The sequence below is a fragment of the Musca autumnalis genome, unplaced genomic scaffold, assembly GCF_047663935.1.
Source record: "Musca autumnalis isolate F117 unplaced genomic scaffold, ASM4766393v1 scaffold_5, whole genome shotgun sequence".
NCBI classification, from domain to species: Eukaryota; Metazoa; Arthropoda; class Insecta; order Diptera; family Muscidae; genus Musca; species Musca autumnalis.
Genome location: NW_027412088.1, coordinates 181,115,118 through 181,131,184, shown reverse-complemented (window position 1 = coordinate 181,131,184; position 16,067 = coordinate 181,115,118). Strand labels below are relative to the sequence as shown.

The 16,067-nt window shown below is 42.2% G+C and overlaps 1 non-coding gene and 1 pseudogene across 1 annotated transcript; both read left to right on the top strand.

Moving 5' to 3' along the window:
- The first annotated feature begins 12,777 nt into the window (after window positions 1-12,777).
- Window positions 12,778-12,894, top strand: LOC141387863 (small nucleolar RNA SNORA11). Its single transcript, XR_012408679.1, has one exon. It is a non-coding gene; the product is annotated as a small nucleolar RNA SNORA11 (small nucleolar RNA).
- Window positions 12,895-13,671: 777 nt separating this feature from the next.
- On the top strand, window positions 13,672-13,786 carry LOC141387866 (small nucleolar RNA SNORA11; annotated as a pseudogene).
- Window positions 13,787-16,067: the final 2,281 nt, after the last annotated feature.

Below are 16,067 nucleotides of genomic sequence, written 5' to 3'. Positions count from 1 at the left end.
AAATTAATTTTTGTTTTAGTCGTTCATGTTGTTGTTCTTATTGATATTTAATATTTTTTTCTTTTGCAATAAATAAATTTAAAAATTTGGCACATTCCATTGAATTCCACGTTGTCATATTGTTGTGCAGAGACAACTGCAGCCATACACAACATGTCCATAACATGACACGTGTCATGTCCTACCTCTGACATAATTTTCAGATTCATAAAATTTCTTGGAATTTCGAACAACGAAAAATGTTTTAAATTTTCTCTCAAATCTTAGCTGTCAATTGAAAAGAAATATTCTGCTGCTTCTTCTGCTTCATTTTAGCTAGGATGTCTTTTATCGGCAAATGTCAACTACAGATATGCCTGTACACATGTTTGTATGTGTATAGTTACATAACTACCACACCTTCTCATTTGGAGGCTGCATGGCACATGCCATCACAACCTTTGACTGTTTAGGCCATAATTCATGCATTCCATTAAACGGCAGCTTCTAATACGCCCACGCCACCAAATTCGCCTTTGCCACACACATACACAAACTCAACCGTCCACCCACCGAATCAAATGCCACCAAAAATGTTATCATCAATTCAGACGTTGATCCCATTTTAACGGTTTTGAAAATCGTTTGGTTTGGAATACAAAATAGTTTGTCGCCCTGTTATCAATCTTCATTTTTCCGCAAAATTGATGTATGTGCGAACGAATGTAGAAAGAAGGTGGGTGAGTGGCACAGGTACCAAGAGAGGTGGAGGAGGTAATGGTCATGATAATGGCTTGATGTGTATACTTACATCCTCAACACCCCACCCCAAAGTGTGTGTGTCTTTCTTGGCAAATCAAGTTGTCTAAAGCAAACATTTGCACACGAAGTTAATCTGGAAAACGGTATGTTCTACGACGCGCACACACACATGACTAAGAACACCAAGAAGAGCTTAACAGACAGTTGGCATGTTAAGACTAACACCGTTGGCTCTCACTTTTGTACACATGTTTGCGCTTAGCCAGGATTTAAGACAATGCATTACCACACAAATATAAATGATATAAAGGTGATAAATGTCTTTGGCTATGTGAACCCTCCAACAACAAATTATAATTTAGGATAGATGCAGAAACAATGAGGGTGTGAAACAATATTTGGAGAAAGGATTAGGTAACTTAAGAAACATATTTGAGTTATGAAATTTGTACAAACAAAATTTGGAAGTATGCATTTAAAAGATAAAGCATGCCACTTTAAAATTTGTAAACGATTTAAACAAATACCCAAAAAGGAAAGTTGAGTGGGTGGAGGGGAACTAGACGAGCTATAAACATAGACATGCTGAATCACATCTTTATAGATGAGTTGAAGCACGTCTTTATAGACAAGATGAAACACGTATCTATAGGCGAGCTGAAACACGTATCTATAGGCGAGCTGAAGCACGTATCTATAGGCGAGCTGAAGCACGCCTTTATAGGCGAGCTGAAGCACGCCTTTATAGGCGAGCTGAAGCACGTCTTTATAGGCGAGCTGAAGCACGCCTTTACAGGCGAGCTGAAGCACGACTTTATAGGCGAGCTGAAGCACGACTTTATAGGCGAGCTGAAGCCCGCCTTTATATGCGAGCTGAAGCACGACTTTATAGGCGAGCTGAAGCACGACTTTATAGGCGAGCTGAAGCACGACTTTATAGGCGAGCTGAAGCACGACTTTATAGGCGAGCTGAAGCACGACTTTATAAACAAGCTGAAGGCTCGTCTTTATAGACGTCTTTATGTACAAGCTGAAGGCCCGTCTTTATAGACGAGCATAACGCTCGTCCTCATAGACTCGTCTTTATAGACGAGCTGAAGGCTCGTCTTTTTATACGAGCTAAAGGCTCGTCTTTATATACGAGCTGAAGGCTCGATTTTATAGAAGTCTTTATAGACGAGCTAAAGACTCGTTCTTATGGGGACCTAAATTGCCGTCTTTATAGGCGAGCCGATGGGCCATCCTTATAGACGACCTGAACGTTCGTCTTTATAGACAAGCTGAAGGCTCGTATTTATAGACGAGCTGAATGCTCGTCTGTATAGACGAGTTGAATGCTCGCCTTTGTATAAGTCTTTATAGACGAGCTAAAGGCTCGTCTTTATTGAAGTCTTTATAGACGATCTGAAGAGTCGAACTGCCTTTAACACCCGTTAAAGGTAGTGAGCTAACATGTGCCGCGCGTTCACCCACAAGAACGTTAAAAACTTGGGTTTGGGCGTCGGGTTAGTAACGAAAGAAAAGAAAAAAAATCCCTCAAACGTGGACGACCCCGCAAACGTTTTAAGGACCATGACCAGCGAATCTGCACCTGGAATGTTCGCACTCTTTATAGAGAAGGTGCTGTTTACGCATTGGCAGATGTACTTGAAAAGTACTAGGCCGATGTTACTGCCATACAGGAAATACGATGGAATGGGAAAGGCGTCACAACAACACCTAAAGGCGACGCACTGTATTATAGCTGCCATGATACAAAGCATGAGTTTGGTTGCGGGTTCGTAGTTAGTCGGAGACTAAAACATCTGGTATCCAGCTTCACCCCAGTGAATGAAATAAAGGCTAAATTCTTCAACATCAGCTTTATTTGCGCTCATGCTCCCACTGAAGAAAAGGGCGAACATACCAAAGATATATTTTACGAGCGCTTAGAAGAAACATATGACCATTGCCCTACCCATGACATTAAAATCATTATAGGCGATTTTAATGCCAAAATTGGAAAGGAGAATATCTTTGGCCCAAAAGTCGGGAAAATCAGTCACCACAGCGAAACATCTGACAATGGTATGAGGCTGTTTAACATTGCAGCTGGAAGAAACATGTTAGTTAGCAGTACCAGATTTAAGCATCTCGATATTCTTAAGGGCACCTGGCTGTCTTCAGATCAAAGAACAAGTAATCAAATTGATCATGTTGTGATAGATGGAAGACATGCATCAAGCGTGTTGGATGCACGATCGTTCCGAGGTGCAAACATAGACTCGGGCCACTACCTAGTTGCAGCAAAGGTACGTACCAGATTAAACGTAGCAAACAAAGTGCGAACAGACACAACACGGAAGTTGGACATCGGTAAGCTGCAATTACAACAGATAGCCACAGCATATTCCACTCAACTGGCCCAACTGCTTAATGAAAGCACTCCTCGTCCCGATAACATATCAGGACAATGGCAAAACATTACCCACTCCATGCAACCAGCCGCAAAATCCATACTTGGATACCAGAGGCCTCCACAAAGGAATTCATGGTATGACCAGGAGTGTCGTGCTGCTACCGAAGAGAAAAATGCGGCATATAGAGCAACTTTACAATCAGTAGCAACGCGTAGGGCACGAGAGAGATATCGGGAGAAAAGGAGAGAAGAGAAACGTCTTTTCCGCAAGAAAAAGAGAGAAATGGAAAAGCGGGAGTGTGAAAAAATCGAGATGTACAGGAGACAGAATGAAGACCGAAAATTCTACCAAAGAGTGAAACATCAAACAGATGGCTTTGGTACAGGCACATCCTCCTGTAGAAACCAGCTAAGTTATCTGGCAACAGATACAGATAGCGTGCTCAGGATATTGAAGGAACTTTTATTCAATCTGCTGGTATCCAATAGTAGCGAAGACGATGATAAAACAGATCCAATCCCAGAAGATGGTATAGAATGTAACCGCCCGGCAAAGATGAGGTAAAAACAGCAATCAACCGGCTGAAGAATAATAAAGCAGCAGGAACCGATGGCTTACCAGCCGAGCTGTTTAAAACCGGAGGAGACGCGCTGATAAAGTGTATGCTTCAGCTAGTAAGCGCCATCTGGCGAGAAGAACGCGTACCCGACGATTGGAACCTGAGCATCCTGTGTCACGTCCACAAGAAAGGAGTTAAGACTGTATGCTCCAACTATAGGGGCATAAGTCTTCTCCCTATTGCCTATAAGATAGTGTCAGGGATATTGTGCGAGCGACTAAAGCCAATGAGCAACGAAATAAGTGGACCATACCAATGCGGCTTTATACCTGGCAAGTCCACCATTGACCGGATATTTACCCTGCGGCAAATCTTGGAGAAGACCCAAGAGATGCAGATCGACACATACCACCTTTTTGTCGATTATAAAGCGGCCGTCGAAAATCTCCTCCGATCAAGGGTATTCCATGCAATGTCTGAATTTGGTATCCCCGCGTAGCTCATTCGGCTTTGTAAAATGACTCTAACTGACACGAGATCTTCAGTTAAAATAGGGAAGAACCTCCCGAAGAGTTTTGTACCAAGAGAGGTTTCAGGCAAGGAGACAGCCACATGTTACTTTCTTATGCTGATGATATAGACATCATGGGACGATCAGTAAATGAAGTAACCGATACCTTTATGAAGGTCGAAGGAGAATCTACTAAAGTGGGTCTGGCGGTAAAGGGCAAGAAGAACAAGCTGATGGTGTAGACGCGCAATGCGTCCATTGAGATCGGACCAACTGTTGAAGTTGGTTCCTATAATTTTGGGGTAGTAAAAGACTTCATATACCTCGGCACCGCCGTAAACACAACAAACGACACCAGTTGTGAATTAAAAAGAAGAATTGTATTGGCCAACAGATGCTACTTTGGCTTAAGTAAACACTTTAAAAACAAAGCCACAACTCGTCAAACAAAAATAAAGCTTTACAAAACACTGATACTACCCGTGCTGATGTATGGTTCCGAAGCCTGGGTACTTGCGCAAGCAGATAAGGCAGTGCTTGGCGTGTTTGAGAGAAAAATTCTTCGAAAGATCTACGAACCGATCTGCGTTGACGGTGAATATCGACGTCGTATCAACCACGAGCTGTATCTGCCATACAACGACAGAAATATAGTTAAACGTATCGAGATGCAGCGATTGCGTTGGCTAGGCCATATAATAAGAATGAGCGATGATGAACCTGAAGGCGCATAAATTCGAGCCACAAGCCGGTGCACGCAGAATTGGCAGGCCAAAGAATAGATGGCGCAAACAGATGGATGAAGAGATGACAAAGCGCGGTATTCCAAAAAGCGAAGCACGAAACAGAGAGAATTGGAGATCTTTTCTTAGTTCGGTCTATGGAACACATGTTCTGTAATGGGCCAACTAAGTAAGTAAGAAGACTCGTCTTTATAGACGAGCTGATGCGTCGTTTTATGGGGACCTAAAGGGCCGTCTTTATAGACTATATAGACGAGCGGAAGCACGTCCTTATAGACGAGCGGAAGAACGTCTTTATAGACGAGCTGAATCACGTCTTTATAGACGAGCTGAAGCACGTCTTTATAGACGAGCTGAAGCACGTTTTATAGACGAGCTGAAGCACGTCTTTGTAGACGAGCTGAAGCGCGTCTTTATAGACGAGCTGAAGCACGTCTTTGTAGACGAGCTGAAGCGCGTCTTTATAGACGAGATGAAGCACGTCTCTATACACGAGCTGAAACACGTGCTTATAGACGAGCTGAAGTACGTCTCTATACACGAGCTGAAGCACGTCCTTACCGAGCTGAAGCACGTCTTTATAAACAGGTTGAAGGCTCGTCTTTATAGACGAGTTGAATGCTCGTCTTTATAGACGAGTTGAAGGCTCGTCTTTATAGACGAGTTGAAGGCTCGTCTTTACAGACGCGCTGAAGCACGTCCTTATAGACTAGCTGAAGCACGTCTTTATAGAAGAGATGAAAGCTCGTCTATATTTACGAGCTTTACGTCTTTATAGATGAGCTGTGGACTCGTCTTTATAGACAAGCTGAAGGCTCGTCTTTATGGAGACCTAAAATGCCGTCTTTATAGGCGAGCTGAAGGGCCGTCTCTTTAGACGAACTTAACGCTCGTCCTTATAGACGAGCTGAAGCAAGTCTTTATAGACGATCTGAAGGCTCGTCTTTATAGAAGTCTTTATAAACGAGCTGAAGGCCGGGACAGCTTATCCAGCTGTTTCAGCACTACCATGGAGATACTGTCAGGATGATTTAGGGTACCTAATGACATTTGCATTATAAATTGAGGTGGTTCCTAAATGCAATGATGAACCTTTGGCTTTAGCGTCTCAACATTAAATGTCAGGCATCACGTAATACTCTAAGGTTACATGAACAGAACCACCAGTCTTGAAATTTGAAGATGTAGATGCCGTTGTCCTATGTAGAGAAGACGGGAACCCTGCTCTGAACGGTCTGGCATTCTATACAAACGGTTAAAAGATACACTCCATATTATTGTGGTGGGTATAATAAAAAGCCTTGATGCTGAGACCTTTGAACCGCTTACTATTTTTGTGGATAGTCAAGCGTTGAGCCAGCATCAAATCTGAGGCCGTCCTTGTGCCGACTCTGTGAAGACGAAGAAGAAACGGAAACAATTTAACAACTCCCATGTCGCAGTCCAATGCTGGCTCACAGGCGGCATGATTAAACAGGTGTTTAATTTTCACCAAATCCAGCCTTCTTTTCGACTATTGAACCCGGTACCGTCAACAATATCATCAGACATTTGAAATGGCTGGGGCGAGGCAACCTGAATACGTAACTGTATCTTCGATACACTTTCAACTATCACTACTCTAAAACTCCTCATAACTTTCAGCTCTCCACATGTTTACACAATCCCTTTATTGCACTTTTGTTTTCTTTTATCTTCTTATATTAGGTACTTATACTCCAGCCCTATATTCCTATACTTTTTGGATGATCACAATGGACCGGAAGGTCTGCTAGTGGCTACGCATCCCCTAACCTAACCTACAGTCATTTCCAGTCAACTACCCTAATTGCCTTCTCCATTTGCTGCACAAACCATTACCACGTGTTTCCCAACCGTCACAAATACCCATGCAATAGCAACATCCTGGAATTTAGAAAATGTTCAGAAGTCTAGCATTTCACAATAGCCATGGCACTGTGGAAATGTAACAATACTCTCTAATAACCGAACAAAACAAATACAATTAAATAAAATCAAATTACACTCCCCTTTTGGTCGTCCTTCATAGCCCCTTTTCCACACTACAACTATATTTTTACAATGGAATGTAATTTTCATTACCATACCAAATATTTCAAAGAAATATAATATTTCATAGAAGCTCGGCTAGGGGAAGAAGAGTTTTTGTGAAAATTTTAAATTTTGTTTTCCCCACAAACAAAACAAGACAAAAAATAGCAATGACTGCTAAAAGGATATTAAGTACAAAGCACCAGTGGCAACATTGGAGTAGTGTTTTCTCTGGCTGAAACCAAAACTTTTACAACAGATATGGAGTTACATTTCCGGGAATCCTAAAAAGTAATAAAACTCACAATTTGAGTGGTTGGTTGGTCGTTTGGTGCTATTGAAATAGACAATGTGTGGTGTATAGATGTGTGTTTGTGTGTGGTGTTTAGATGTGTGTGATTATACATTGCACAACTTACTGCCCCCTGAGAGTGGAGCCAAAAAATGGAGAATAATAAATAACAATCATAAGTAAAGGATATAATGCACAAATGGAATAATATTCAAAGGTCCGGTTATGTGGAAGTCGGTGTTTGCTATGTGTCTGCCTAATGTTTCACTTCTCACATTCCGCCTTCATACATACATATGTATGTATGTATAACTAACTGTCTGTCTGTTTGGTTTGGCTAGCATTTTAATTTGATTTCATTGTTATAGCAATTGTATCCATCTTACTTCCGGATATTTGTTGTTACACTTTAGAACTCAGATAGCTGAAAGGAAGAGAGAAGGATAGAAAGACTGGCTCATATATGTATTTTCCTAGTATTTGCGGTAAAGCATGTCAAATTAAATATAATGAAAGCACATAACATTTTCGAAATGAGATACTTTTAAATGGAAAATTTAAACTTTAATGGACATAACAGAAATGACTAATATCGACGGGGATATAATATGAAGGTATGCCAGTATTTATACCCTCAGCCTTTAAACTAAAGAGGGTCTATTCATCGAAATAATAGTTTTAGACCCCAATCTGGACCAAATCTGTTTCAGACAATTTGGAGTCGATATAGCAATGTCCATCCGTCTCGAACGAAGCAATCGAACGGGACCAAAATTTGGCATTCGTAATACTTTGTCAAAACTTATTGTAAGTTCGAAGATGTACGATATCAGTCCACTCTTTCTGATATCTCCCCAACAAATGTTCAAAAATTTTCGCTAAAATAGGCTTGGATTTCTTGTTCCTGAATTCCACATACGACTGGCGACCACACATCTAGTTGATTATCCAACTTTTCAGACATGGCCGGAGGGTTGTCTGCTCGATGTCCTCCAACAGCGTGGAGTGCTTGACAGTATCAAAGGCTTTTGATAAGTCAAGCGCCACCATTTCGGTTCTATCACATGGCCGCTCCTGGTTGAGTCATCGCTGTAGTCGTGCTTCGCTGCTTACGGAATCCATGCTGATGATCGGAAACTTGACAGCTTTTTCTAATGGTGGGGAAGACTAAAAGCCACAAGGGTCTTCGCTACAAGTGACAAAAGCGAAATCGGCCTGTACGATTCACCTTTGCTGGCATCCTTGCCTGGCTTCAGTAGCGGGACCACCCTGTCCATTTACCAGACTTCTGGAACAATAATGGTGGCTAGCGACAGGTTGAGAACTTTAGTGAGATACATTACCATGGAAATTCCGTCATTGCCCAAGGCTTTGGCTGATTTAGTGTTTCTGATGGCATTCGCAACATCATCCATTGTAAACTGTGGTGGTTCATCCTCGGCAGGAAGGGATCTAATGCGACGTAACACTCTTCTCTTCGCCCTGTCACTCTCGGGGTGCTCGACAAACTGTCGATTGAAGTAACTTGCACACCTCTTCGGGTCAGTCAAATTAACGTCGCCAAACTTGACTAAGGTCCTGTCATCCCTCTTTCCGGGGTTTGAGAGTGACTTAACCGTTGCCCACAGTTTACTTATACCGGCTCCATGTTGCAACTCTTCAGATGATTTAACCATATGTTCCTCTTATGTTCGCCGACCAGCCTGCTAACTTCCAGTGTTAGCTCCCTAACTCTGGGGTCGTCGGTGTTGGTTCGACGAAGCTCATCACACTAATAATCTAATCCCGTCGCCTCTTCTGGGGAAATTTGGTCTTACTACGGGTATTCGACCAGCAGGTATATGGCGAGCGGCTGGAGCTTTGATGATGTCTCAGACCGTCCTTTCCGCTACCCGAACATAAGAAGGATTAGGCAATTCTCTGAAGTGGTAACTGGTGAACTCTCTGAAACTCAGCCAATCAGCTTTCCCATGATTGACGAATGTGCGGCGTTCAGAGGTGATGAAATCGGATGGTCTGCTGATGGAGACAATTTTGGGGAGATGGTCTGATCCAAGGGAAATGACGGGTTGCCAGGTGACGTCAATTGTCAGACCAGGTGGCAAGATGGTTATGTCTGGCGAACTGTGACACGCTCATATCATTCTGGTAGAGGCGTCCTCATTGACCAAGCAAAGTTTAGAGCTATCAATCTGCTCAGCCAGCGCTATACCCCTCTGGTCGTTTCCGAGGGCCGAATGCCACATCTCATGATGCGCATTAAAGTCCCCCATGACCAGACGATTATGACCTTCCAAAAGCGGGCTAATGTCATGTCAGGCTTATAATCTGTCATACAGCTATTTCTCGGCGGGATGTATACGTTCAGCAAATCTATCTCAGCAGTTCCACACATCACTGCTACCCCCATACATTCCATGTACGGGTCGTTAGAGGCAGGCTCAAGCGATATAGGTCTGTTTTGAATAGAATGGTGCAAAAGGAAAGCTAATCCCCTACCTCCACATCTGGTGCGATCCTTCCTTATTACGTTGTTAACATCACAAGGTACTGAGCTGTGGTCGTTCAGAATGGTTTTCTGCACCGCCGCGGCCTTGATCTTCTTCCGATTAATAAAGTCCACTATTTCATCGATCTTACCTCGGAGCCCATTGCAATTAAATTGCAAAAAGGATGCATTTTCTGCGATTGGAACAACAACGGCTGGTGTTAAATGCTGCGCGTGCGGCTGCTGTTGGGGAACTGTGGGGGAGTTTCGTAAACCGACGACTATGAAGTTTCGTAATCTGACGACGACGACGCACTGGGGGCTGTGTTCGCGCAGTATGCAGCAACATAGTCCCTATCGTATTCCCTAGCGTGGGCAAGTCCAGAGCAATCCCTTAAATGTACCCACCCCTGACATATATTGCATCTCATCGAAGATTGGATATGGGTGAAGATGCGGATGCGACAAACCGAGCACATATTATTGGTCCTGGGTTTTCCTCTGTCCCGGCACGGACCAAAAGAATCCGGAGCAGATATTCCGGGATATGCAAATACAAACACATGTAAATACACTGAGGTGGGAACCGCTGGCCGGAACGCTGATGTTGTGTGGTCCCGGGTCAATCCGGTACAGAGAACACGCAGCCGTGGGATTGGTCTGCTGTGGCCTATTCTAGGTGGTGGGGCTGAAATCTATCGCTGCATTGAAACAACGCCTTCTTGAATATGTGCAGTGGTTGGGGTCCTTCCTAATTTGGTGATGTAAGTCTCTTTTTACAAATATTCGAAAACAACTTTGAAAGAACTTTTCTTCCTCCGTTGGCTCGCCTCGTTTGATAATCTACAGTACGATGCCACTCACACGCCAGTATTTAGACCATGGAATTCAAAATTAACAGAACGAAAATTCGATAATTTTAACGACGTTTGCCAAAGCCGTCCCTAGCTTCTCTTAAGCTCACTTTTTCACAAATTCTAACGTACTACTTGTACAAATACCAGCAAATGCAAATATTATTTTAAATATAATTAAAAAAATCGTTTTCTCCCCATTACAGTCCGATTGTATTTCCAACTCACATTTCCAAAATGATGATCAAAACAAAAATCAGTTTCCCAAGAACCCACAACATTACGTTGATGGTTCTGTTAAGGTAATTTTGTGGCTCACATGCATATACATATTTCGTACAACACTTACGAACTGCGAACAGCTTGCCAATATCTACGATTATTGCCAAATAAATGCCACTCCTGGAGACAAAAATCCGAACCACACATGCTTCAAGCTGGCCGGCAAAGTGATGATGCGATGAAGTTGTCTCCGCATGTTTGGCATGATGGCCAAGCGCCAACAAAGCTTCCAAACAAACAAAACACTACATACATATGTATGTATGTACGTATCTCTCGACTTCTCTAGACGTAAATTGCAATAATAAAGTCATGAATATTAGACGACCATTCATGGCACATTGTTGTCAAATTGTTTTCAACAACATATCGTATAAAGAAAGTGTGGAAGAAAGAGACGAAGAAAACATAAATTGTTGAATATTTCAACGATTTTATTTCAAGGGTTTTGGTCGGAATTATAAGGTTGAAATTGGTGGGAAATAACAATAGTCATCTTGAAATCTTCTATAGATTTTCTATAGACAGAAGGCAGACAACACATGAGGACTCCCAGAGTGTGAATAGAACACCCTCTATATACAAAAGATAAACGGAAGGCCTCTTGAGCTCTTCGATAGACAAAACCCCCTTGAGATCTTCAATATACATAAGACTTCTTGTGAACTACTATAGATATTTCAAGAAGATCTATCCAAAGAAGATCTCAATTTATAATCTCTTTGCAGAGGACTTCAAGTATAAAATACTTCAGGAAGACTTCTTCTATAGAAGACCTCAAGAAATCTTAGAATAGAACAAAAACCTCAAACCTTTTTAGAAGAATTTTGTCTATAGAAGACAGCAATAGGCCTCCGTCTGTGGAAGACATCAGTCTGGCTTCTTTCAAAATGATCCCAGTTTTCTGTCCATCTCTTGAGTTGGGGTTTCGGTAGGCGACTTCGGTCTATATAAGATATAAAGAGATATTCTCTCTATAGAAGACAATAGGTCTTCGGTTATTGAAAAATTTCAGTCTATAGGATACCTCAAGATGTCTTCTATCTATAGATTATCCCAAGAGGTCTCCTGTCTATAGGAGACCTTAAAATAGTATTGTCTGTATAGAATACCCCAAGACGACCTCAAGAGATCTTCTGTTTATAGAAGACCTCAAGAAGTCTTCTGTCTATAGAAGATCTCAAGAGGTATTTTATCTATAGAAAACCTCAAAAGGTTATCTGCGTATAGAAGACCTCAAGGGGTCTTCTGTGTATAAAAGACCTCAAGAGGTCTTCTGTGTATAGAAGACCTCAAGAGGTCTTATATGTATAGAAGACCTCAAGAGGTTTTCTATGTATAGAAGACCTTAAAAGGTCTTCTGTGTATAGAATACCTCAAGAGGTTTTCTAGGTATAGCAGACCTCAAGAGGTCTTCTGTGTAGAGAAGACCTCAAGCGGTCTTCTGTGTATAGAAGACCTCAAGCGGTCTTCTGTGTATAGAAGACCTCAAGAGGTCTTCTGTGTATGGAAGACCTCAAGAGGTCTTCGGTGTATAGAAGACCTCAAGAGGTCTTCTGTGTATAGAAGACCTCAAAAGGCCTTCTATGTATAGAAGACCACAAGAAGTTTTCTGTCAATAGAAAACCTTCAGACCTCTTCTGTTTGAAGTAGAACTCAAAAAGTCCTCTGTGTATAGAAGACTTCAAGAGGTTTCTTATGCATAGAAGACCTCAAGAGGTCTTCTGTGTATAGAAAACCTCAAGAGGTCTTCTGTGTATAGAAGACCTCAAGTGGTCTTCTGTGTATTGAAGGCCTCAAGAGGTCTTCTGTGCATAGAAGACCTCAAGAGGTCTTCTGTGTATTGAAGGCCTCAAGAGGTCTTCTGTGCATAGAAGACCTCAAGAGGTCTTCTGTGTATAGAAGACCTAAAGAGGTCTTCTGTGTATAGAAGACCTCAAGAGGTCTTCCTTCTATAGGAGACCTCAAGAGGTCTTCTGTGTATATAAAACCTCAAGAGGTCTTCCTTCTAAAGAAGACCTCAAGAGGCCTTTTGGTAGTGAAAACCTCAAGAGGCCTTCTGCGTATAGAAGTTCCTAAGAGGTCGTCTGTGTATAGAAGACCTCAAGAGGTCGTCTGTGTATAGAAGACCTCAAGAGGTCGTCTGTGTATAGAAGACCTCAAGAGGTCGTCTGTGTATAGAAGACCTCAAGAGGTCTTCTGTGTGTAGAAGACCTCAAGAGGTCTTCTGTGTATAGAGGACCTCAAGTGGTCTTCTGTGTATAGAAGGCCTCAAGAGGTCTTCTGTGTATAGAAGACCTCAAGTGGTCTTCTGTGTATTGAAAGCCTCAAGAGGTCTTCTGTGCATAGAAGTCCTCAAGAGGTCTTCTGTGTATTGAAGGGCTCAAGAGGTCTTCTGTGCATGGAAGACCTCAAGAGGTCTTCTGTGTATAGAAGACCTCAAGAGGTCTTCTGTGTATAGAAGACCTCAAGAGGTCTTCCTTCTATAGGAGACCTCAAGAGGTCTTCTGTGTATATAAAACCTCAAGAGGTCTTCCTTCTAAAGAAGACCTCAAGAGGCCTTTTAATAGTGAAAACCTCAAGAGGCCTTCTGCGTATAGAAGTTCCTAAGAGGTCGTCTGTGTATAGAAGACCTCAAGAGGTCGTCTGTGTATAGAAGACCTCAAGAGGTCTTCTGTGTGTAGAAGACCTCAAGAGGTCTTCTGTGTGTAGAAGACCTCAAGAGGTCTTCTGTGTATAGAAGACCTCAAGAGGTCTTCTGTGTATAGAAGACCTCAAGAGGTCTTCTGTGTATAGAAGACCTCAAGAGGTCTTCTGTGTTTAGAAGACCTCAAGAGGTATTCTGTGTATAGAAGACCTCAAGATGTCTTCTGTGTATTGAAGACCTTAAGAGGTCTTCTGTGTATAGAGGACCTTAAGAGGTCTTCTGTGTATAGAGGACCTCAAGACGTCTTCTGTGTATTGAAGACCTTAAGAGGTCTTCTGTATTTAGAAGACCTCAAGAGGTCTTCTGTGTATAGAAGACCTCAAGACGTCTTCTGTGTTTAGAAGACCTCAAGACGTCTTCTGTGTTTAGAAGACCTCAAGAGGTCTTCTGTGTATAGAAGAGCTTAAGACGTCTTCTGTGTTTAGAAGACCTCAAGAGGTCTTCTGTGTATAGAAGACCTCAAGACGCCTTCTGTGTATAGAAGACCTCAAGAGGTCTTTTGTGTATAGAAGACCTCAAGAGGTCTTTTGTGTATAGAAGACCTCAAGAGGTCTTTTGTGTATAGAAGACCTCAAGAGGTCTTCTGTGTATAGAAGACCTCAAGAGGTCTTCTGTGTATAGAAGACCTCAAGAGGTCTTCTGTGTATAGAAGACCTCAAGAGGTCTTCTGTGTATAGAAGACCTCAAGAGGTCTTCTGTGTATAGAAGACCTCAAGAGGTCTTCTGTGTATAGAAGACCTCAAGAGGTCTTCTGTGTATAGAAGACCTCAAGAGGTCTTCTGTGTATAGAAGACCTCAAGAGGTCTTCTGTGTATAGAAGACCTCAAGAGGCCTTCTGTGTATAGAAGACCTCAAGAGGTCTTCTGTGTAGAGAAGACCTCAAGAGGTCTTCTGTGTATAGAAGACCTCAAGAGGTCTTCTGTGTATAGAAGACCTCAAGAGGTCTTCTGTGTATAGAAGACCACAAGAAGTTTTCTGTCAATAGAAAACCTTGAGACCTCTTCTGTTTAAAGTAGAACTCGAGAAGTCGTCTGTGTATAAAAGACCTCAAGAGGTGTGCTGTGTATAGAAGACCTCAAGAGGTCTTCTGTGTATAGAAGTCCTCAAGAGGTCTTCTGTGTATAGAAGACCTCGTCTGTGTGTAGAAGACCTCAAGAGGTCTTCTGTGTATAGAAGACGTCAAGAGTTCTTCTGTGTATAGAAGACCTCAAGAGTTCTTCTGTGTATAGAAGACATAAAGAGGTCTTCTATATAGAAGACCTCAAGAGGTCTTCTGTGTATAGAAGACCTCAGGAGGTCTTCTATGTATAGAAGATCTCAAGAGTTCTTCTGCGTATAGAAACATTAAGAGGTCTTCTGTGTATAGAAGACCTCAAGAGGTCTTCTGTGTATAGAAGACCTCAAGAGGTCTTCTGTGTATAGAAGACCTCAAGAGGTCTTCTGTGTATAGAAGACCTCAAGAGGTCTTCTGTGTATAGAAGAGGTCTTCTGTGTATAGAAGACCTCCAGAGGTCTTCTGTGTATAGAAGACCTCCAGAGGTCTTCTGTGTATAGAAGTCCTCAAGAGGTCTTCTATGTATAGAAGACCTCAAGAGGCCTTCTGTATATAGAAGACCTCAAGAGGTCTTCTGTGTATAGAAGATCTCAAGAGGTCTTCTGTGTATAGAAGACCTCCAGAGGTCTTCTGTGTATAGAAGACCTCAAGAGGTCTTCTGTGTAGAGAAGACCTCAAGAGGTCTTCTGTGTAGAGAAGACCTCAAGAGGTCTTCTGTGTATAGAAGACCTCAAGAGGCCTTCTGTGTATAGAAGTCCTCAAGAGGTCTTCTGTGTAGAGAAAACCTCAAGAGGTCTTCTGTATATAGAAGACCTTACGAGGTCTTCTGTGTATAGAAGACTTCAAGAGGTCTTCTGTGTATAGAAGACCTCCAGAGGTCTTCTGTGTATAGAAGACCTCCAGAGGTCTTCTGTGTATAGAAGACCTTAATGTGTCTCCTGTCTATAGACGACCTTAATATGTCTCCTGTCTATAGAAGACCTCTGGGGGGGTGTCCTCAAGAGATCTTCTGTTTATAGAAGACCTCAAGAAGTCTTCTGTCTATAGAAGATCTCAAGAGGTATTTTATCTATAGAAAACCTCAAAAGGTTATCTGCGTATAGAAGACCTCAAGGGGTCTTCTGTGTATAAAAGACCTCAAGAGGTCTTCTGTGTATAGAAGACCTCAAGAGGTCTTATATGTATAGAAGACCTCAAGAGGTCTTCTGTGTATAGAAGACCTCAGGAGGTCTTCTATGTATAGAAGATCTCAAGAGTTCTTCTGCGTATAGAAACATTAAGAGGTCTTCTGTGTATAGAAGACCTCAAGAGGTCTTCTGTGTATAGAATACCTCAAGAGGTCTTCTGTGTATAGAAGACCTCAAGAGGTCTTCTGTGTATAGAAG